Source organism: Gymnogyps californianus, chromosome 1 (assembly GCF_018139145.2).
Source record: "Gymnogyps californianus isolate 813 chromosome 1, ASM1813914v2, whole genome shotgun sequence".
Taxonomy (NCBI): domain Eukaryota; kingdom Metazoa; phylum Chordata; class Aves; order Accipitriformes; family Cathartidae; genus Gymnogyps; species Gymnogyps californianus.
The window spans coordinates 204803364-204828499 of record NC_059471.1 but is presented as its reverse complement, the minus strand read 5'-3'; the positions used below and the strand labels follow the sequence as shown (position 1 = coordinate 204828499).

Genomic DNA, 25136 nt, shown 5'->3' with positions numbered 1-25136 from the left:
AAAAAGCACTGGCACAGGGATTCAGTGAAGGACATGAGTAAAAGTAAGCATATCGCAAAGCTAAGCACATCACTCTGCCTGAGAAAGCGTACCTGTCTCAGTGCAGAACAGAAGAAATGGTTGCAGAGCTGCTGCCCTGTGAAATTAATAGTCACACGATCCAATAGGCAATAGCACATGGCAGTACTGTTATATGCTACTGATAGAAATGTGGAGCTTGAATGGGTGTCCAGAAATCCTCTCTGGAAACAAAGAGAGAGATAAGTAAGCTCTTTGCCCCAGGCCTCTGTCAAACATCTCCAAAAAAAGGAGACCCTACAACATTTCTTGGTATGCTGCATTGGGTTTTGCTGCCAATTAAGTTGTTCTTTCTTTTTATTTCCCTTATTATCCAGACAAGCTAAAGTGGATTACTTTCTCCTTTTTTTTTTTTTAAATCATCATCATTCTGTCTCTTTTTTTTCCTCAAAGTAAGAAGCCCGATACCGTCACACTACCTGTCCTCTAACCATTCACTTTCTGAACAAAGTACTGTTTTCTTGGTCTCCTCTGGTCTCAGTCTGTCTCCATCTTTGAGGAAGTGATATGCCTATAGGTGCAAATAGAGTTTCTATACTTGAGGTCTCACTAGTTTTGTCTAAAGACTAATTACTTCCCATTAATGACCCACAGCTAACAGACCAGCTAATGTACCATGGAGAAAGATTTATCATTTTGTTTTCTCATAATCAGCTAGAAATACATTGCAATTTGATTTGTTTTTCTCTTACAGAGCTGTCATGCTAAGAGTGCTAGTTATTCTTTATTTCCAATTGCTCATTTCTTCCCTCTTTTCGAAGTGCAGTACTTCACAACTTCGGTTTTATCTTGGAGATTTCAAAACCTTTCAGTATTTGCCAGTGTTGCCTTTGAAGTCTGATTTCTTGCAGCCAAAGTTCTTCCAATATCTGTCTAGACTCATAGACACTCTTCATATGTGTTCTTTATCCTTTCTCCAAGTCAGTAATGAAAATAATTAACATTAATGGGCTCAAGACAGATCCATATGAACTCCTTGAAATAGCCTCTCAGTTCAACAGTAAGACATTGGAAGCTACTTTATGAGTGTGGTTTTTCAGCCACCTGTGTGCCCTCTCTAATGGATCACGCCTCGCTTGCTTATGAAAATGTCGGGAAGGACCATAAAGGAATGGTCCAAAAGGAAAGTCAAAATATATCATTTTCTTCTTGGCTAGTAAGCCAGTTACACTGACAAGGAAGAACAACAGAAGTAACACATCTAATATTAAATTTTTCATATACGGTGGATGCTCAAGGTAAAACCCATCTGCAAACTGTCGGAGTACAAACAGGAGTAAACAAAAACTTCTCTGGGATCTAATTTGCTTCCTGCTCATTTAGAAAAGCTCTATTTACACCAATGTGTGTGTCCAGAAATGCAAAACTATGGCCACCTGATGCTCCTAGGGCTTTTAGGGCACTCCCTTCCTCTGCTTGCAGAAGAAGAGCTGTGTTGCTTTTTCCATCTGCTTGGACTTTCAGAGGCATACGTAACGCTGGAGCCTTGCCTCACCTGGTAGCGATAGTATTTTGGCCACAGTCCCGGAATCACGTTACCAGTGTGAGGTTTTGGTTGTAGTCCCTACCATGTGCATCATGGAAACTATGTTAGGATTTCCAACACTTCTGTAAAATACAGCAAAACGTCATGCCATAGTTCTTCATTAGCATTTCTTCATCCGCTGTCACAACCAGTGACCATACTGAGTACAGAGTAGTATAAAAACAAATACATCGCCTCAGCGCATAAAGAAAGCCAAGAGAGCTGAGACTTTAAATCTCATTTAAAAGTATGAACTAAAGTATTTCTTAAAGCTCTGTTGTGATGAATATGCAAGAAACCATGATCACTACATACGTTTCTGCAAATTTCCTCACAGGCATATGCAGACACACAAGTCAGAACGGGACCAATCAATCTCCAAAATCAAACACGTGCCCAGGCTTCTTTAAAAGGACCAGATATAATCACTTGCTCTAGCAGCTGAAATGGCAGGGCATCCCACAGCCAGCTTTGGGTCCAACGCAGCACCAACAGACATGTTTTGCAAATATGTTTCATTGTGGGAATTCCATGTTTTGAGCAAAAATCCTGGCTCACCGTGCTCCTGGGCACATACAAGAAAATGCCACACCTAAGGCACAGAAGGTATTTTGTACAACATTTCTATCCCTCCCCCAGGCTGGCAGGGTGGAAGAGAGGGCTCTTTGCAGACAGTGAGAAAGAAAACTTATATTAGCAGTGGACTGGGACTTCAGAGGTGCTGTTTATGCAACAGCCCAGGATATAAATCAGGATGTACGCAACAATGATGGCAACCACAAAATTCCTTTATGAGGCAGATAGGAGCAAACTCTCAAAACACGGACCACATGCAGAGGGGAGCTTAAGTATGTGTCTGAATGCAAACAAATACCAAATAAAACCAATAATAGCAAACTGTGTACTGTTTACTGGATCTCTGCATGCGTGTGAGAAAAAGGGGATTTGGGGAGAGAGCCAGCAGCCAGTTGAATGATCTGCATCTTTCCGTGTCTATCATCCCTTGCTTGATAATGCAGACTAGGAGCCAATTATTGCTGCTCCATAGCAGGAGCGATCTGCACCCTGGGGACAACAGTGCCGTGCAGTAAGGGCACTGCTTCCTACAGCATATGCTCACATCGGCATTAGCTTTGCAATGGGCATATGCATGAGTTCTGCACCAGCCGGCGCAGCTTCAGAAAATTATTAAGGGTACTGCTACTGCCACTGCCAGTTTACCAGTATTATCTGCTTGTTTTTCTCTGTATTTGCGCTTTGTTCATGGAGCAAATGACAATAATGCAGTGCAATTATGCATGAATTAAGCTACTTTTAGAAAGAAGCACAAAATGTACCTTTTCTGTATTGAACTTTCTTTGCTAGTGATGTTCCTACCTGACAGGTGAGATTAATGGAAGGAGATAATGAATTTGGATTTTTCTCTTTTAAAAATATGTAACATATCCAAAACCATATCCATCCCTATATTCACACTCAAGTTTAAAAACTACATAATATTTATAATAATTATAATAAAAATAATACTGGCAATGCCTGAAAAAGACTCTACCAGAGAAAGAAAATTATTCAACTGTTAATTATGGGGTTTTGTTTTCTTGACATATATATCCAGTAACTGATTTTTGTACTGTTATTGAAAAGTTACTATACTGTCTTTAATGTAGTTAAATATTGCTTAGATGAAGGGTACTTACTAACTATTAATTGGTGTTACTCCACACCAGTCTATAGTCGACTCTGTCATTGTATGCTATTTATTTCCAGCTAAGGGGCAAGTGACTAATCAAATCTAACCTGTCAGCCAGCTAAAAGGCAAGATGCATGCTCTGCGTGTCCCCACAGGTAATTCCTCAGTAGGAATGAATCTTTCCAAAAGGATGAGAAATAAAAGAAAAATGGGAGGGAACAGGAACATCCTGACATGGTGAGAGCTTAGAAAGAAAAACAACTTAGAGGTAATAAGGTTCCTCTTTATATTAACTTCACACTTTCATTAGCCTAGATGTATTTGTCTGCTTGGGGCTATGCAAAAGAGAGAGGAAAATGTGTTTTTAAAAGTAGCAAGAGGAGATAAACTGCTGACAGAGGAAGAAAGAGGTCTGGACACAAGAAGACTATATCATGTGTCAAGGCTCACTGTCAGTTCAAGGCATTACTAACGCCACGCTTCAATTACAGCAATTCTGTAAAGAATTTTCCTTCCTAAACTGCAACTATTCAAGTTGAAATTGGGTGCCAATAATGACTTTTAGATTGTCTGTTACTGAAAAGCGAAAAAAGAAATATGACTTGCTGATTCTCTACTTGAACTATATATAGTCCACATCACCTGTGAAATAGGACTTGAAGTGTCACCCTTCTCAAGTGCCAACAAGCTGAAAAACACTTTACTCGAGTGCAGTATTGCCAGCTCCTCTGAACATACTGTTCCAGGTGATTTGGGAGACAGAAATCCAGAGACACTTGCATACATTCATGAACCTGTAGACAGAGAGACGTCCCTCCAGCATCCTGTTGATTAGATGCAGCATGCTGAGCTGTGTGTCCAGGAGCAGAGTACCTGTCCCAGGCCTTCCCCTGAAGCTGTCACCATTTGGTCATGCTCTGGGGTTCGCATGCCTGGGGCTCACTTTGCCCTTACAGGGGTGCTTGGCATCTGTGCCTTTCCCTGGCAAGGGAAGGCACTGGGACAAATTCATTCGGGAGGGGGCTGGGAAAAGACTCAGGTTTCCTACAGTAAAATACATCATCTCATGACACCCTCAAAAAGGTTTTCAACAGGACTAAGGAAAACAAGGTTATTTTTTTACCCGCACTAGCAGAGTTTAACCTTGTGCCTCCTGCTAGCAGCTGCATTGCATGTCTGCACGCAGTGGTTCGTGACTGCTTCCACTGGAGGAAATTCAGGGTGACATCCACAACGCCAGCTCCAGGGAAATCAGTGACTGACTATATGAAGCTGAGATTGGTCTTCCCAAACCCCACAGTGCTGTCCCCCCAAATCAGGTCTGACCCACTGACAGTACGGACTGCACTCCCTCCCTGCCGCTGCGGGGGAGATGGTCGGTGCTGGGCATCTGATGAGCCTGGGCTGGAACAGAAAAAAAAGCAATGCATACCCAGTAATTGCTGTTGTGATTTCATATTGAAGTATCTCATATTTCACATTGGATTCACATGCATTGCTAACACGCTTTTGTTAACAGGTTGCATTTTAAAGAGCGTGTTTCAGCTCAGGAGAGCACAGGCAGGAGGGTACGTGGGACTGAGCCATGCACAGGCACTGCCTGTGCTGCCTGGGTCTGCCAGCTCCATGTGTGGAAAGGATGCACAGCAGCACTGCCCAGAGGCCAGGGTAGATATTTGCCCTCTTTATGCAAATAAACTGGTTGATTTTTAATGCATTGTTAAATTTGCATGACCATCTCTGCTTGTAGGGTTGTCTTGTTTCAGCTGTTGTCTTTTAAAAAAAAATATGCTCCCCCAATACCACCTAATTAAGAGATCTCCAAATAAAATAACTTCAAAAGCAGGATGGAGAATAGGCCTTCTGGAGATTAAGTACACAGGACACAGTTGTGTCCAGCCTTCCTTGGTGGGAGTGTGAAATGTTTTCTTGCAGTACCCTGCAAAGGTGGTTTAATGACCATTTACTGTGGTGGCAGGAGGTGAGGCCAGGCTGGTGTGCGTTTTAGCCCCTACCATGGCTGAAACCTTCAGTGACAATTTCTTCAAGAGCAGCCAAGACCAACATATTAAACCTGGCTGGGACATGGTGCTGGTGTTGGGGTCAGCAGGGAAAATGCACAGAGCACTCATGGCTGCTGGTCCAGAAGGTGCTTGGGTGGGAGGCTTTCAGCTACTGGTTAAATGCCTCTAAGTTGTTTTTTCAGTTTCCACTTGACATGTAAGCACGATCTAATTAAAGTAGCAGGAACAAGATTTGTGTGTTCTGAAAGGCATGTTTTTGACTCTGCCTTTGCCTCCCTGTCCCCAATGGTTTCTTCCCTGGGATGTTATAAAAAAAGTCATCATCCTGACCATATTCAGCTGAAACTGCCAGGGAAATTTGGCAAGTAAGATGTAATTACTTATGTAGACATTGGTTCAGGAGACTGGAATTAGCACACTTGCTCTAAAAGCCTCGATCAGAGGTGAAAAGTCTTCAGCGGGAAAGGATTAACATGGCCAGCAAAAGCTAGGGTATGTGTGAGAGGGCAAAGAGCAATCACTTCATGTGGGGCAGCTGTCCTGAGCTGAAGTTTGTAGTTCACATTCATAAATTGGGCTCATGACTTACTTCATGGGTGAGTTAAGACTCCTTTGCGTTCACATAGAGTAAATGCAAGAGGAACAAGAGCCACCTCACTTTCTCTCTTGTCTCTGAATCTATCTCTGGGGACTGTGCATGTAGGGAAAGGGACTCAAAAGTCAACCTAAGTGTGCGGTGAATATCTTTGTTAAAATCAAAATTTTGTTTAAAAAAATTTTGAAAATAATAAAGTCTAAGAGATAGAAAATGTAGAACAAATGTCAAAAGCCTTCTCAGCAAGAGCCAATAAACACCAAGGAAAGAAATCAAAGTCTCCTTTTGCAAATGTTTTTGGGATTAAACCAACATTTGAAGCCACACGTGCATTTCTGCATATGGAAGCGAGAGCATGTGTACCCATATCAACTACCTTTACCTGAGACCACATTGCCATTAATGAAACATGCATCAAAACATTGATATGGCTGGCAGAAACTCTCACTGGGTAGGGATAAAACACACCATGTGCAGAGATGGGCTATTTCTCCCTCCCACACACTATCTATGCACTCTGAAAAGCTAGTTGTAACTCTTTCAGTGTTGCTAGACTCAACCTGCATCGAGCTGGTCTTGCAGAACTTTTATCTCATTCAGTGCACCCCACACAAAACATGCATTTTTAAAACCTACAACTTCAACCACACTTCAGCCTCTTTTAAAGCGTGCAGTGGTCTGTGCACACTCCTGTGGGTTGACCTGATGTATACATTTTCAACTGTATACGTGGCCCAGTGCACACTTACAAGACACTTAAAAGACATAAGGCGGGTTTTGTTGTTGCTCTTTGGCATTTTAAAAAAAGCAGTTATACGCTTGAAGGACAACATGATGATTTGGGGTAAATATAAGGGGAGGAATACAGCAGTTAAGTGGTAACATCAGCCCAAAATGAAACGGATTTAATTTTTTGTGGTTTAAAATAGAAACCTATGCTAGGCTGTGTACACTTGGGATGTGCTGGTCTGATTAGGGATTGATTTAAGTACACATTTCAGGGCTTTCTTTAACCAAGATTTGAATAAAACAGATGTCCTCAAGTAGAAAAATAACTGAGATGAACATATAATTATAGCCTGTATTACGGAGAATGGATCTAAGGTTACAGCACTGGAAGCAGAGGGGTGCACAGGCAGCTCTGGCCCCTACACTTTACAATTTATAAGAACTTTCTTTTGTAGTCCTAAAAAACACCAAACTTTTTTCTGGTTGCAAAGTGTGAGTATGAAAGAGGGATACAACAGAAGAGTATATGCATTATGAAAGAGGAAAAAAGTAAGAATTACCATTTTAAACTGTATATAAACATTTTTCATCCTCCTTTCCCTTGTATCTCAGAGAATAAAAAGATTTTTTTTTTTTAATTCTATCTAGTTTTATGTGACTGGAATGATTAGAGCTTCTTGCTGACTGAAAGCAGATTAGGACAATACTTTCTTCTCAGCTACAGGAAATCCAACATTTTCATTAGTATTTTGCATTGTGTGATTATAAAAGAAAGCAAATTCTATTTTTTCTACATTTTAAATAAAGGGTTATTGCAGTGGCATCTGCCAAGCAGTCAGTTCATATCAATAATAGCACAAGCTTCCATTGTCTCTCTACTGACACAGTGCCAACATCTAGGTCCCTGTTTTCCACCTTTCTCTGTGTTTGGAAGAGGGTGTTGTCCTTGTCTTAGGTTTTGCAATCTATTATCCTTTTTATCTAGTGAAACATCGACTGTATGGATTTTCGGTTTTTAATGCATTGAGTATTTATAACTATTTGAAATCTATATTTAATCCTAAGCTAATGAATATATTGCTTCTTTTCGAAAAAAAAAATACTGTTTTTCCCAAATTTTGCTTGGGTAGTCTTCTAAAGCCTATATTCAATCAAGATATCATTCAATCACCTAAATCATCCTTCAAGAACAGAAAAATCTTTGTCTTTTCCTGTATCACAAGAAGAAATGTTACAGTTACTGTGGATTTTCAAATGCTTGACATCCCTAAAGGAACATAGAGGTATTAAGTAAATGGACTTGCAGCACATAGTTATTTCCTATATGCTTCTACAATGAGTATGATCCTTTTCTTAACAACATGTACTAATTAAGTTTGACAGTGCTGATCAACTGGGGTGAGTTCAGCAGAGGCCACCAAGGTGGCTGGGGCTGGAGCACCTGCCCTGCAAGGAGAGACTGAGGGACCAGTGCTCATTCCGCCTGGAGAAGACCTGACTCTGGGGGACCTGACAGCAGCCAGCCAAGGGAGCTTGTGCAGTTCCTCTCCATCACTGCTGTATTTTCAGACCCAACTGGATTAAAGCCCTGAGCAACCTGGTCTGACCCTGCTTTAAGCATGACTTTGGACTAGAGACCTCCTGAGGTCCCTTCCAGTCTGCATTATCCTGCAGACCCAAGATTCTAAGGTTTTGCATGTCAGGTAAAAGCAAAGAAATAAAAGCAAGGTTTGCATCTAATCAGATTAATCAACACGTATTTTGAGAACTGCTTTTCATAGCACAAAAGAATTAACCAGACCATTATGTCCAACACTTTGCGTAAATACCTGCAATATTGATTCTCCCTATCCATGAGTTTATGGCTGTGTATCTCAGAACATCCACCAGAAGTGCCAAGGGTTTTGCATGATTCCAGAAAACCAAAAGTTTGCAGGTAGTTGATGCTCTGGGGTTTTCTGGTGTGATACATTTTTACATGAAAGCTGGTAAGAAATAACATATTCAGCTAATACAGTGAAAACTTAAAAACATTTAAAATCTAAAAGAGTAAAATCTGAAACAGCATATGAGATCCTACGATGAAAACAATGTTGGTTTTAAAAGATCCTAAATAATGGAAAAAAAGGATGATTTTAAGGCCACCTTTTCAGTTCACTGCTCTCATGCCATCTGTATCACTATCCATTTCCCAATTAAGGGTTGAGCAGCCTACCCTAACCTGCTTTAGCTGCCCACTGCTCCCAAAGGATGTTGCCAGCAGCTGTGGATGAGCTGGACCATATGAGAATCTGGAACTTCATCCCTTGTATTTGCTTTACACAATACAGAGAAATCCTCAAACAGCCAAATTAACCTCATTTCTTAAAAAACACTCATTTCAATATTAATTACAGAGATGCAACTGGTGCATCCACAATGTGCAAATCAGCTTACAAGGGAAGGATAAAACCTGCCTCTTTAGTCTAAAGCTAGAAAATGTTCCATCAAAAATCAAAATGTCCGCAGGCTGCACCCCAGAGCACATGGCGCAGGTTTCCCTTCCTAAGGCTTCACTGAACACTGAAATATTACACTCCTTGTCTAATGTTTCTTTGCACTCTTCCCACTGTCCTAAATGCTTTCAGAGCACTGAAAAACAAATGAAGTAACGCTAACCTTTCACAGACCGGTAAAAATCAAACTACGGAAGAACCTGTTATAGTTGTTATTGAAGAACTGTTTTCTCTCCTTATTCTCACTTGCCTCCTGCTTGCTCGGAATATGGTGAACCTCTCGAAAAAAAATGCAGGGTCACTAATCATACAAAAGACAGTTATTTCTCCTGCATGGTTTTTAATTTTCAGCCAGATTTATGTGTTGGAGAAGACATATATCCCTGAAGACCATACCAGCTTACAAATAGAAATAGGCAGGTGAAATATTGCCTTAGGAGAATAATTAATTCCATCAGCTACTGAAAAAATGACAAATTTGTTCAGTATCACAGAACTCCAGCCAAAAGAAGCAGGTGAAATAGCATCAGGTACACGGCATAAACTGGAGAGACTATGGTGAGGAGGCCTGGCATCAATAGCAGGAGCTGGATGTACTGGGGAAGGGTAGGAGGCTATTCAGGGACCCTGGAGGTATTGCAGGCAAGGCTGAGACATGGTGTGAGGGCACCTGGGAGTACCACGGTGTGGGTGCTATGGGGACTTACTGCCCAAAAATGTAGGAAACCAGGCTTCATGGATCCTGCTGCTCATAGCATAGTTAGGCGTTTCTTCAACAAAGATGTTTGTTTCAGAGACGCCCATTTGAGTAATGTCTTAAGGTTTGGATTAAGAGACACTCAGAGACCTGAATTATCTAAATCATATCCAATCTCTCCCACCTCAGCCAGAGAGATCAAATAAAAACAGATTTAAAAGAGAACAATCTGTTCTCTGTGTCCTTCCATAACAGGTCCTGTCCTCCAGCCCTGCTTTCCAAACCAGCAAATTTCAGCAGCTGTTAGGGCTGAGCAAAGCCCTTGTGCTCCCCTTGCAGGGTGTTAGCAATGGCCCAGCAACCCTTGGTGCTGGCCTCCACTTCTGCTGTGGATGTCAGCTCTGTCCCTGCGAGCTGGCAGCTGTGGTCAGGACCCAACTCCCCCGCCTGCTGCCGGCTCCAAAATGGGTGAATTCAGCTGTTTCTGAGCCATGGGCAGAATTTTTTCTTCCTCCACCTAGGAGACCATGGCGTGCTCACACAGATTCATCTTCACACCCCAGAGAGGAGCATGGGATCACAAGAAAATCCAGGTTGGAAGGCACCTCAGGAGGTTTCCAGACCAACCTCCTGCTCAAAGCAGGGTCAGCTACACTAATCAAACACATACAGCCCTGCTATGCCTTTTGCCACATTGCCCAACAGCATGTTCAGACTCACAGTTCTGGTATTTGTGAATGTTTTTTGCATAATAAAATACTGCTAGGGTTATCAAGATTATGTTAAACAAAAACTGCTGTGTGAACTTTAGCTTGAATTGGTCAGTCACTTGACACAGGCATAAATACTCTCAATTTACAACTCATTTGGACAGCAGCCTCCCATATAATATACTGTTCCAATAATAACGAGTTTGAACCCATGTTTCTCACTAGGAAACAATCCATGATTTATCTTGCTCAGAAATAAATTACCCACTAAGCTACGTTGCCATAATACCTCCTTCTCATGTGTTGATAATAATTCTTTAAGCCTATTATTAAAAAAGACATCAAACTCTAAAAACCCTCTCTTAAAGTAAAGTATTAATGAAGAGATTTATAACCACAGCCTTGAAAGAAACCAAAGTAACAGGGAATCTAAGCAATAATGTAAGTACTTCCAGGATAGATGGTTGGTCTCGGTTCTTTGCTACTGACTCCTTTTTCCTCTGAGCACAGATTTGTTTTCAGAAATCTTTGGCAGAATGAACGCAACACTAGAATGAATCTTTGTAGGAAAATATCCTGTTGATGTTCTGAGACTCTTTAGCGTAGTCCCAACACTGGATTCCCTGTGTCCCAGGTGAACAAAAAATGGCAATATTGGGTGAAATGCAACCAGACTCCGACTCTTCATTTATTTGCTAATGACAGTTTCCAATCAAAAGGAATACATTGGGAATTCAGTTCAGTAATGTTGCCAGGAAGGTGAACTTTTCAAATACACACAAATAATTATTGCTCTGTTACATGATATATTGCTTGGGAGCTCAAATTCCCATATCTGGAATCCCAAATACCAAGTATTCCAGATGAAGGCATTCATCGGAGACTTGCACATCTGGTCCTGTAACAACAGAGTGGTGCTGGAAATTAGAGAAATTCATCTGTAATTTGTATAGCTGAGAAGTTTATGGTTGATTAATAAAACAGCAAACTTGAGCTAACATTTAACAATAAAAGAGGACCTTTTCTCAAAACTGATTTTCTAACGGGGTTTTCAGAGTGTCACAGTTTTTAAGATTTTTTTTAAAGAATGTATCAAATAAAAAACAACAAAAAATGTGGGTTTGTTCTCACAAATCTCTCCTCTTCAACTAAGGAACTTTGGGTAGTAGGTCCATCACTGCATTTAGTACAAGCCCCTGTACCATTAGCGAAGAGACACTTCCCATAATATTCTCAGGATAAATTCAGGAGTGTGTCAGGGTAAATCAGACAGGTTTTCTAAAACCGTGGTCCTTCTGAGCAGTCCCTTTGGCAAAAATATCTGATGTATTGGCCCCAGACAGAGTCCCCTGGCAATGGGAAGCAGTGATATTCCATCCCTGAGATAAATCTTCCCATGCAGTCTAAGTAAAATTGACCAGATGTCCAAGCATCACTGTTACGGGTGGATTCATACCAGATACTAAATTTGATGGAGAGTCACATAAAGTTACCACAAGTATTTTCCATTTTAAATGGCAATTTCCCATTTTGAATGGTCACCAAACATCCATTGATCTCTGGAAAAAAAATCCCATGTCTGCACAGAGAACGGCTGAAATCTTGAAAAGCTACAGTGAAAAACCAATATACCATAATCTAGAAGGTACCTTGTTCCTATGGATGGGATGGATGTGGCTGTGAGTCAAAAGACTTGAAGTAAGACCCATCAGACAGATGGAAGGAATAGCAGTAAACTGTTAACTGGTAAAGGCATACGGATGACAGAGATACAATTATCAATTTAGAAGAAAATAAGACATATCTGAGAACAGCATCTAAAAACAATGCTGTAAAAATAGCAGCACTAACTACGCAGTACCACTTGTTTGGCACACACTGAGGAAACAGGCAGACTTCATTCATTGGCAAAGATTAACTCTGCTATGTTATTCTAGTAGGAAGACTGTGAAAAACAGTAAGTTGCAAACAGCAAATAAAAAGTTTTAAAATACAGCTGGTGATCTATGCCTTTTAGCTTCCAGGTTGTCGTGGTTTAGCCCTCCCAGTGGGATGGGAAGGAGGAAAAAAAAAAAAAAAAAAGGTAAAACTTGTGGGTTGAGATAAGAACAGTTTAATAACTAAAGTAAAATAAAATACACTAGTCACTAATAATAATATTATTATAATAATAATTGTAATCAAAAGGAATATAACAAAAAAAAGAAATAACACCCAAGAAAAGACAAGTGATGCACAATGCAATTGCTCACCACCCGCTGACCGATGCCTGAGCAGCGATCCGCCCCTCCCGGCCAACTCCCCCCAGTTTATATACTGGGCATGACGTTCCATGGTATGGAATACCCCTTTGGCTAGTTCAGGTCAGCTGCCCCGGCTCTGCTCCCTCCCAGCTTCTTGCACACCTGCTTGCTGGCAGAGCATGGGAAACTGAAAAGTCCTTGGCTTAAGATAAGCGCTACTTAGCAACAACTAAAACATCAGTGTGTTGTCAACACTATTCTCACCCTAAATCCAAAACACAGCACTGTACCAGCTACTAAGAAGAAAATTAACTCTGTCCCAGCCGAAACCAAGACACAGGTGCATCCATTTCTGAGAATCCCTCAATCAAACAGCTCATAAGAAGTTTGGATTCCTTGCGCGAAATTGCTGCCCATCTCTTGTTTTTTATTTTATTGACTTGAGGCCAATCCCTTGAGTTTAAACTGAAGACCTGGGTTTATATATTAATACTCAGTGGACACATGTTCACATGTACCTTTTAGCTTCAGAATTTCAAATTATGTATTTACCTCTATTTCTGAATATATATTGCACCTTAACATTGTTCTGGCTGTGTTATTGACTCTGTATAAAATTACATGAAAAATTATCAGAATTCCTATAACTAAGAGAAATAGAAAACACCATAAATATTTTTAGATACATTTAGTCAACCAGAACATGAATCTTATCCAAGTTTCCATTCACAAATCTTTTCATCCATGCTTGCTACAAAAATTTTCATGTTGTCTTCCTGTGGGGAAATACCTTACTTTTTTGCAGCTGTTAGTAGTGTTGTGGAAAATTGTTCTTCAATATTTTCCACACTAATATTTGGTCTTTTGAAGAGTTTACCAATAAGAACATTGTAAAGAATTTTGATCTGTTGGTTTTAGGAAGCATGATTGAAACTGCTCTTTTTTTCGAGGCTACTTCATATGCTTCATTATGCACAACAAAATACATTAAATTTCAGAAAGTATTTGTTTTTCAAATGCTAAGGTTTATTCTCTAGAGCATAAATATTGGTCCTGTTGAATTGTACTTTAAAGGAACTGCACCTATATTACTGTATAGGAATAGTCTATTTTAAACACTATTCATGCTTTGAAAAAATGTTTATGCAAATTAACACTTCTGAAACTTGTATCAAAATAAATAGAAAATCCCATTTTAGTTTTTGGGAATGCACTTTAAAAAAAAGATCCTGTTTAAAGCCTTGCATCCCTAAAGTCAGAAACCCACGGCTGCATTCCTGATGCCAGGTATGCTGAACCATGCTGCTTTGTGATTTTATGATGAGTTTATTGGGTAGTGGTTTAACTCAATGCATTTTCCTGTGCACCTCCATGCAGTGGGAGTGTGTACACAGTCATTCACCACCTGAAGTAAGGAGCAGTGATTTCTAAGCCACAGAAAGCTCGTCACTTGCAGCCACATTGGTATCATCTTTCTCTTGGTCTCTCAACTCAACTCAAACTCCTCCTGGCTGAGGAGGAGTTTGATAAAACACATGCCCAGCCGGAGCTCCTTGCCAAGCATGAGCTGCCCCAAATTTTTCTCCCTGTGATCCTCTTGTATATGATAATCCTTCCCAGTGTTTTCTTCAGCATGGTCCTCTGTATTCAAACACCCAAGATAATATATTTAAGACACTTAAGTTGCTGCCAACTTTCATTGGAATAGACCTACAAGTTAAAAAATAATTAGTGTAGGGAGAAAGAGGGATGGACAGACAGCATTATCACTCCAGGAATATATCTTAGGGTAAATTAAATTGAATTTCCCTGCATGTTTTCTCTTCCTGTTTTTAACTGGCACAGGCACCTTTTAATGCTGGTGACAGAAAATTTTAATATTACTTAGTGGCTGTCTTAAAACTGGACAGTTGCCCAGGAAATGGATCTGTACTATATGTCACCACGCACAGCAGTTAGTTACCCATTTTAAAACAACCTTCCTAATCAAAGGACACACAACATAATGAAGAAAAATTACCCTAGTCACTGTACTAGTACAATGAGCTTGCAGTTAGTTATTGCACTGTTAACCTCTGATCCTAAAGGAGCTCTGTGGTCTTGAACACATTAATGTCATTAAGTAGGTGCATGATAGCTCTTTAGTGAGCACCCTTATGCCCTGCCTAAGGACACTACAACTAACAAGATAACCCTTTTCTTTGCAAAACTGAGGACAACGTGTCCCAAACTAGTCTGCTGCAGTTCGGGTGCTGGCTGCCAGCGGAGGTGGGAGGGATGCTCAGGATGCTGTGGGGAAATCTGTGGGCCACAACCTCCTATGAGACCAGGGCATCCCTCAGGGTCCACACACCTTCCCAAAACTCACTGGTCATGTCCTTAACATCACCCAGCGCAACAGTGGGAGGAAAGGCTGCTAGATGTCAGGTGGCCAACAAGCCATCATAGCAGCAGGGAGGAGGAGCCAATGAGGTGTTCAGGATAAAGCATTTTTGGAAGATCTGGGACTAATAAAATACTAAAGAGAATTTTTGATTTTCACGTGTAGATGCTTTTTGTTCTAGAAGAGTGTCTAAATCTTGTTTACAAATTGGATAGAATTTTGAATTGCAAAACCAAGGTAAAAAGATAATATTAAGCCAAAAAGTTCCCTTGCAACATATTTTTAAGTGAAAATGAAAAAAAAAATCTCTTCCAGCTTTGTGTAGAAAATTGTATCATATATTTAAATTGATTTTTCCCTCATTCTAACACAAATGTTCTTCTAATCTTAGTGAAAGGTCAAATATTGTCTGTTAATAAAGCTTTTAGCTTTTGATTCTTTGTGGCCTTAGCCTTTTAGTCAGGCCTGTAAAGAGAACAGAAATCCCATTTTGGGAGGCATGTCAGGACTCTGAAATGTGCTTCCTTTGCATCTCAGAAAGAAATCCAGACACTCTGAAATTTTCATCGAATGAAACAATAAAAGCATGACTTAGAGCAGATAGACAAAATATTTTCTTTAAATTTTCCTATCTTTAATTACAATGTAGGACAGACTTTGTGATAACTTTAAAAAGAAAAGTCATTTAGGAAGGAAATATATAACCATCTTTCCGGACTTCCTACTGCCATCACTCTTCTGCTTGCCATTTGCCGCAGGGCTGCAGGGAAGGGAATTGCTATCCCCACCGCATGGGCAGCACTGCCCTAGTGTCAGTGGGGCAGAGGGGCCGTGGGATGTGTCCTGCCTCCAGCGCTCCAGACCAAGGATAGGCAGCTGTGATAGCAAGCTGCGGTGAGGAATACAGGGGATACAACTCTTTTCCACATTGATCCATGCTTATTCCAAATTTATATTCACACAGGATAGGGCATGAAAGCTGTGACATAAGGAGCCTGAAGTCTGATTTCTCTCCCTGTCCTGTGCTATGCTATTCATTTTATAGCACTTTGTTTCCACTGAGAACAAAAGTTTAAAATAGTGAACAAAAAATATTCCTTCATTTTCACAAAACATGGGGTTTTTTTCTAGTTTTGATTTCGGTGTAAACATTAGTATTCTCCCATGAATGTAACTCCTTTCAATCATAGATTTAAAATACGTGATGACTATTTTGGTAACTCCAAGAAATGTCAAAGAGTACATGTCCCACTTCTTGCAGCTAGGCAATGATCAGACTTCTAGCGAATGACAGCCCTGGAGTCATCCATAGATCTTGCATAATTAACACTTCTAATAAACTGCGTCAGCAGCACGAAGAGTTAAATCTTCTTGCTTCGAAATTACCATTATATGTGAATGATACTGTCAAAAGTTCATATAAACTTGGAATAATATTGAGGTAAAAGCACATTTTCAAGTCAGTGCTGATCCTAAATTTAGGCTTTGTAAGAATCATTTTTGTACAAAAGGTAAAGGGGACAGAAATATTTACATAAAATTAATAAAAAGTAAACTGATACTAGATAAATATTCTTACAGGCTTTTTGATGCTCTGGATTTCAATGCACTAATTCAAGAGGAATTTAAAGAGGTAAGTAAAGAAAGACTAAACTGAAGGTTTATTTGTATTTCTGCAGGGAGAGAAGTAAAAATAACAGTGAGAAATACTAGAAAGTATTAGATTTTTAAAGTGTAATTTAAATAATCAACAATAGTATTTATTGCACAGAATAGGCAAGACTTATCTTTAAATTCATAGATTCCCTTAAGAATCATTTTAAGTATATTAATGTAAATATATTCCTTTTTGGCTTGTGGTAAAAATAATGATACCATTTGCACCCAAATAAATAAAAACACAAATGCTATTCGCTTGATAAACTGCACTGTATTGCTATATATTATTCTCACACAGAACATAAGGGCATATAGAGAGGGTCTGAAATGCAATCAGAAGAGGTATTGTAAAGCATGTTTTTGACACCTTCTAGCCCAGCCTACACCTAAATGAGAGATTGGTGCCTCTTATGAATTAAACATAATTCTTGATTTATGTTCCGTTACCCTTGTATCGAAACCCATAGTTTCAGAGCAATGTCACTGTGAATTCATTTAATGATATTGATGATACATCTAACACAGAGAATACAAAGTAACAAGCGGTGCAGAGCATGGCTTTATAAATCACTCCTATAGAGCATTAGGCAATAAATAACAAGCCATTAATTCACTCTAAATTATGCTAAAATACTTAAACTACTTGTGCAGCAAATTATAAATACCTGCCATTTCTGGCAAAAATGTGAAACTTCTGACCAAGAAATTTTATCAAATCACATCATATATATCAGACTTCAGATTAACTGGGTTTGGATTAGACTTTTCTTCTTTAAAACAAGAAGCAAATTGCAAAGAAAATATTGCAGCTATGTTGTCCTCGACATTATACACAGTCCAACAACCCAGCATGCTAAACCACTTCCAGTACTTGCGTTTCTGAATTATCCATCTGCTTCTATAAGTTACTGACTTGACCATATATGCGTCTATCACAACAGTTAGTATTCCAGTAGGGGCATTTCTGAATTGTCCATTTGCTTCTACAGGTTACTGACTTGACTGTAGGCAATTATCCCAACAACTAGTAGTGCTGCTGCAGCTCTTCAACTAAATATGAAGACCCAGGTCCTGAGAGCTCACTCACTTTGAGTTATCAGCACCTTATCTGGTCAGAAGATCTCATGTCACGTGTGTACACCAATACTCACTTAGTGAGGCTCACTACTCATGCAGTACCGTCCTGTGCAATGTGATTTAAAATAGCAGAATCTGGGCTAACAGAGATTAGGAAACATTTTTCTTAAGAAAATTAAAATTAGAGGGCAATGAATGATTAATTTACAAATCATCTGACATTAAAGATAGTTAAGAGTTGTTAAGGTTGAGAGTCTTTGGCAGGGAAACCAGTTAATTTGTTTCTTATGGCCTACTTTCCAGTATTTTGGGGAATTTAATTTCAAGTGTCGGCTTTTCTGCAATTACTCAGCATGAGTTATATATCTTTTTGTCTGTGTCTGAGAAATAGTAAAACCACCTCCAATTATACTTATTGGTTATACATTTTTGAATCCTTTAGAGATGCAATTTCATATGCTGTACAATTTGTGAGGCAGCAACTGTAAAGCTGGATTATGACCCTGTTGTGTAGGTCATGAGTGGTGTCATGGAGTAACAACCACAAAAGAAGCAGCTTGCTTCCCCAGAAACTGCAGCATAGTCCTGACATATGACCCCAACAGGGAAGACCCTCACATAAAGTTGTGCACTAACATCTCTCCCTCCTTGTTGGATTTCCTAATGGCTACAGAGGACATGATCAGAGAAAAGTAATTGTGCTCAAAAGAGGAAGATGGCAAGCCTAAGAAAATTGGTTAAGGGACCATGCACCCGACCATGCTGGCTGAATCCCAAATATTGCTCTTTCAGGATACTTAGCCTGGCTAGTCAAAAAAAGGGAAAAATAGCAGTCTGACAATTTGTACGCTATTGCACTCAGGGCGGCTGTTTTATTCCTTCATAGGTCTATTAACACAAAAGACAAATTCTGCTGTTAAAAATCAGTGAGAAAGCTGAGGGCTGAGGCTGAGTGCTGGAGATGGACACTGTCCCCATTTCGTACACACTATGATAAAACCTTTTCACGATCGCTTTTTATCTTAGTCACCAAACAGTGCTTAATAAAAAGAAATAAAATTGCTTGAATTATTACAACAGGATCTGTATTGAGCCTTGGTTTGGGCTTCCCCAAACTGTTTTGGCTCCTCCACCTCTGCTCCTCTCCCCAGTAAACCAGTGATCTCCAGTACTGTGTTACCTCCTAATCTGACATTTTGATAGTAGAGATTTGAGGATTGCCATAGGCATAGACATGCCAGTAAAACTAAATAAAACACCTCTGGAAGAATAACAAAGTTTTCACTCAATGGTTTCTACTTTTTCCAAAATTTCTGTAGGCAGGGTGCTCACTTTCTGCACAAACTCTTCCCAGGCCTGGCTTAACCTGCACCCCCACGAGCTTCGCTGTCTCACCGCAAGCTCACTCCTCTTTGATTGTTTTTTTCTGTTCCCACCCATTTTTGTATTTCCCAAAACAATCCTAGCGATTTGCCAATGGGAAACACAGTAAATGGTTCTTTCTAACTATCCCATCTGGAATTATATCTCCCATTTTAACTTTTCCTTTGAAAATAAACCACTTTTTTAGTCTAACATTGTTTTAACTATGTTTTTAGAATAAAAATGTAATTATACTCTACATATATGAACTTCAATGCTAAAATTTAGCTTCATCTATCCATAACTGTGTATCAGTTGCTGGGAGACCAAAGATTATGCTGCTCACTGTAGGTCTTCCCCTTGCTTTTTATTTCAACAACCTCCAACGGCCCTTTACATACTAACAGCTGCATAGTACTTTTGCTCTTTAATTTGTTTCAGTGGTTGCGTGAGCAGATTGAGGTCAGTATAATGCCCTCAAAATTCCTAGTGGCAAACTGCTGGTGTTACGTACATTAAATCTGAGATGGCCGTAGCCCAGACTTTTCCACATAAAAAATCCTGAGTCTGACCCAGTTATCCAGCTTTGGCACAGGTTGTTCTATACAAAAAGGAAATGTTCCCAAAGAAACATAGCAGTAGAAACTAATCTCATATATTGCAAGCATTAGATACAAGCAAAGCATCAGGAGTTCAGTCTGTAGAGACCAGGCTCAGCTGTTAAATTCACCAAAATAAAGCTTTAAAATATAAAGATAAATATAGACTTCTTATATGAACAATGACAGCCCAAGTCATTACTGGTTTTCTAGCTACCATCTCAGCTATATTTCCTAATTCTAACAAAACTCTGAAATTAAGTACTGCCAGCAGCAAAAGTTACACTTTTCATATTTTGCCTTAGTAGACCAGCAATCACTCTGTAGCTGAAGACAGCTATTCTTAGTTTGATGCTATTTCAGTAACACTACTACTGATTTAACTTCACCCATACAGACTCTCTGAATGCATAACTTCACGTATGTGCAGCAGGCAGTCAACTTTCTGCAGGTGCGTTCTCCGCGGCGTGCTGCCCAGCCCTGGCTGGAAGTGCTCTCGGCCTTTGGCAAGTGCTTAGTGAGAGTAAATTTGCAGGAATGCACAGGCATGAAAGGTATTATTACATTGCTATTTGTTATGCTAGTTTTGTGAAGGGTCTGACAGAATTTCATTATAAACCATATTTTCAAGGGGCTCATAAATCGACCATGAAATGTATTCTGTGCTCACACTTTCACACAAAGAATAAATCCTAATAACATTATTATTTTGTCAATTTAAAGCAAAAAAAGAAACAAGGTTTATTAAAATTATATTTATTAGTTTTTCAAATGTAATCTGAAAGTTCTAAGATATTATTAAAGCACTACTAAACAGAGTAATGCAAAGCGTCCAGCACTGGCAAACACCGAGCTTCACTTACCCTATGATTTTGTTACTATCTGGAAATCTAATGAAACTCTTGAAAACTTCATACACTTGGCTTAACGTTCATGTTTTGGCTGAGTTTTGTACCCCTCCCTTTCCCTCTGTCACTGGGATTCTGAATCTACCAGCTACACACCAAAACCTCCATGCGGCTGAGAGCCCCGAGACACGTGCCACAACCCTTGGAGGTCCGGGGCATGCGCAGCTCCAAGACCAGCTCCCACATAAAAGGGATCATCATTGGGAAGGGTTAACTACTCTGTGCTGGCTTTGGCACTCCCTGATAACTCCAGCTGGGAATTCACATTACAAGTCACATCGTGGACAAGAAAAGTCCTGCTGCCAAAAATGGGACAAAAATCCAGCTCTGAAATCCAGCTTAACTACCTATGAAACAGATGTAGATCGAGAGCCGTGAGCTGCAGAGGCAAATAAACTACCTTTACCAAACTAAACTACTGCAACAAAACTACCTTTATTGACAAATGTAATAGTCATCCAATAGTCAACTATATCCAATTACACAACATCTGTCAACCTCAGAAATACTTGTTTCTGATTTTATTTTCTTTTTTGATTTCTTCTCCTAGTCCACGGGGACTTGTAGCCAAAAGTATTCCAGAGCTCTGAACATAGTCACAGACAGTAATCCTAGCTACTGGTTAGATACCTGGTGGGTTACAAATCAACCATGGAAATATCCTTACAAATACAAGTAATTATCCCTGACATATTCTAAATTGTAGCAAGAATGAGATCTTTTTGTTATTTTTATTTCATTCAGCTAAAACATACTAACAGTTTGTAACCATAAAGTGCCCTCCTGAGATGCTTTGGTTTTGTATCACAACAAAGCATTAAAAGATCAACCCTTAAAGCTTAACAACAAAAAAGGCCAAGTGCAATCTATATGCACTGAAACTAATGACTTTTATGACAGTCTACTTATCCATCACATCAGGCTGGCAATCTAATGCACAAACTCCCAGAGTCTTAGTGTCTACACGTTGTGCCATATGGCACTGCAAAGTTAGATTTAAATTTGGCTTCACTATCACAATGGTCATCTCTTTAAAGGCACAAATAAATGTACTAATAGACACATGAGGAATGTATTCATTTTCAGAAAGTTAACATTGAAAAATGTGCACTTTTCTGAAGCATGACTTACAGCAACCACAGTGCCCTGCCAGGATTGTGAAATTTTTCACTATTGCCAGGTATGTTGCTATCACAGGACAGCTACAAATGAGCTTTGTAAGAAGGAGAAAAGGCTGACAAGGATGTTCTGTGCATTATTTGGGGGATGGGGGGGGGGAAAAAAAAGAAGAGAAAATGATAAGTTAAGGAAAATGCCACACAGAGAGAAATACTTGCGAGAACACATTTCATATTCCCTAGTAAAAGGTACTGAAATCCTTGCATGGGCTAGAAAAAATGAAATGTATTCTCAGTGTACTTCAGAACAAAGACAGTGTCATCATTGACTTCAGATCTATTTGCTCTCCCCCCATAAGGAATAAAGCTGACGTTCCTCATCTGTCAGCACAGACAACTTCTTACAGTGCTAAACTAGTGGTTCCCAGTCAAGAGACACCTCACATGGCTTTGCAAGGGAGGAGGGGGGGTTGGGACTCCGTTTCCTCCCTTCCCCTGGCAATCCAAGATGCAGATCTCTGCTGGTGGAGGAGGCAGGAGCCACCACAGCGCAGTTGTTGCCTCCTGTCCAGATGGGCAGAGACCTCCCAGTGGTGACCGTCGCAGCCAGGCTAAGCTAGCATGAGAGGGACATGAGCTACAGCCAACATTAGCTGATAGCGCAAAGAGCAACTCAGAAGCAGAGCTGTCTTTTCCATCCCTTTACTCACTCGACTCTGGGACTCTTGTTTGCTGAGGACAACCAGGAAAAAAAAAGTCCCCTAACAAGTTAAAGGCTCCACAGAGTAAGAAACCCGTTGCTCAAAGCCACTGGGAGACACAACACCATTCTCTGAAGTAATGATGTTTTCATCATGTTAAGTAACAACAGAGGTCCAGCCTCTTGGAACAATTTTTGTGTGGAGGTCACTCCAAAACAGACTCCTTGAAACACAGAAGACGACAATTTACACATAGATAATTGGAATGATGACCTAATTGCCCATGCTGATTAAAACATAAAGCTCTGGCTAAGAACATCAGTGACCCACAGGACACTGCCAGCTCTGGGAGCGAAGGGACAATAGCTCCAAAGCTGGGCACTTCACCCAAAGGAAAGGTCAGCTCTTCCTGGCAAGCAGCAAAATACCCAAACAGATTTCATGGCTGCTGGCAAGGTAAAGTGTCACAGCTGAAATGTTTCCCTTGCAGACATCACGGTTGAAATTTCACATGACTTGCAGCATGACTTGAGTGCCGCAAGGGGATCTGATGATATGTAGGGCACACGAGCCTGGGAGAGCAGCCCAGGGAGCCCAGCTCCAGATGCACCAGGGTGCCTCACCGAAAGTTTCCTAGGCATGTGGACTCAGTCACGTGTAGTTTCCACAGCCTCATGAAGGCAGAGGGTCTCTCCCAAACTCCCAGAAGGGACACCAGTGTTTGACCAGCCATGCTCCTGCACATCTACCTCTCGACAATGTCCTGAATCCAGCTCCAAGCAAAGTGGCCTCAGTCACTTCAGTAAACCATGGATGTTAGTGACCCTTTCCTCCATCTTTTCAGTAACAGACCAAAAGGCAAAGCCTGGAAATGGTCGATATTGACTTAGTTCCCACTTTGGTCCAAGGATCTCCCTTCACAGAACAGGGCTTTTCCCACTCACTTATAAGCTAAAACCTTCCATTAAACCCTGGCACTGCGCAGCTTGTTACAGCCAGAGGAAGGAGTCAGGAAAAAATCAAGAAGGAAAAGCCTAGCAGATAGACAAGGGATCTGAGTTTTACTCCTTAATTCTTCCATGAGGCTGGAGTCCACGTGTCTCTGCACAGGTACCTGTTCCAGCCCACAGACTTCAGGACGTCACACCACGTCACACGCAGCAGAGAGCTGAGCTCCAGCTCCTCCTAGCCCAGGACAGCTCCACGAAAAGCCACCTTCAGTATTTCAGCTTTCTCCATCCACTACCTAAACCTTACATCGTGTGAGTTAATGAGGATACCCACAGCCCAGACAGAACAGGTGCTACCGCCTCCAAACCGAAATTCAGTCCCGCAGATGCGGATCAGGTATCTCTGAGCCACAGTCCCCAGCACGTCATGCTGTGACTGGGTTTACAAGCTTAGGCTACGCAACAGCAGAGACCAAGCTTGGGGCAGGTATTCCCCAGGCACCTGAAATGGTGTTGGAAACCACGAAGAAGAGACACGTGTGACCCCTACCTGACACGCTCAGTTCCCCCAGGAGAGGAGCTCCTCCTGGGGCTGGAAGCTGCATGGCTAGCTAAATTCTTCCGTTTGCTAAGCTATGAAATCTCCATACTACCTTCACTCAGACAGGGAAGTACTTACGATGTAACATCCTTTTCAGACTTGGTTTTGTTTCAGTAAAGACAGTTACTATAAAATTAGCAAACTGAAAAATCCCTAATGTTAGCTGATGTTATTTATAGACAATGAGCACTGCTTCCACTCTGTTTTCAGAGAATAAACCTTTCTAATAATTGTACAGGATCAAAGAGGCAGTGCTCCCAAATGCTATCAGATATGGCCCTATGATTTAAATGCACTTCAAATTGTTGGGTTTTGTTTTTTTTTTTAAACTTCAGTATCTTCTGGAGATGTCATTTTCCCTTTTAATTTTGGCAATCTTACAAATTCTAGGGAAGTTTCCCAGTACCTCACATGCTGTCACAGCATCTTCAAGCCATCTTTACAGCTCTTCCATCATATTTTGTGTAAAGAAAAACTTTTAGCTCATCATTGCCACAGCTGCTAATGAAGATCTCTAGGCTTTCTTCTAATTGATAAAGAGAGAATGACAAATATTTTAAGTAGCTATTAAACTGCTAAATCAATGGTGATTTACACAGAATCTATAGGAGCATACAGCACATCCACTTTAATAGCAAATGAGTTAATTGTGATCAATGATACTACAGTGGAAGGCAAATGAATTCTTAATGACAAGAAACTTTGCATGTTACAAAACCAGAAGCTAACAGGAAACCTCTTTGCTGCATTTTTCACATTACATCATTAGTAACTACTACTATGTTGAAAAAATTAAAAGGAAAACATGAGTATTTTAAGGACTTTTATAGATGAATCGATTTTATAAAACATAATAGGGTTAGGAAAAAAGGAGAAGTTTAGCATTCTTTTTTTTTCTCTACTTCATTGGAAATTTATTTTAACAGGTGTTAGACTAATTAAAAAGTTATCATCACAGAATTCAGGGTTATTTTTTTAGCCACTGAATACAA

General features: G+C 40.2%; 1 protein-coding gene across 1 annotated transcript in view; it reads right to left on the bottom strand.

Moving 5' to 3' along the window:
* RELN (reelin) overlaps window positions 1-25136 on the bottom strand; it is a 297658-nt gene that overhangs the window by 176798 nt on the left and 95724 nt on the right. The gene's annotated exons all lie outside the window — the stretch shown is intronic.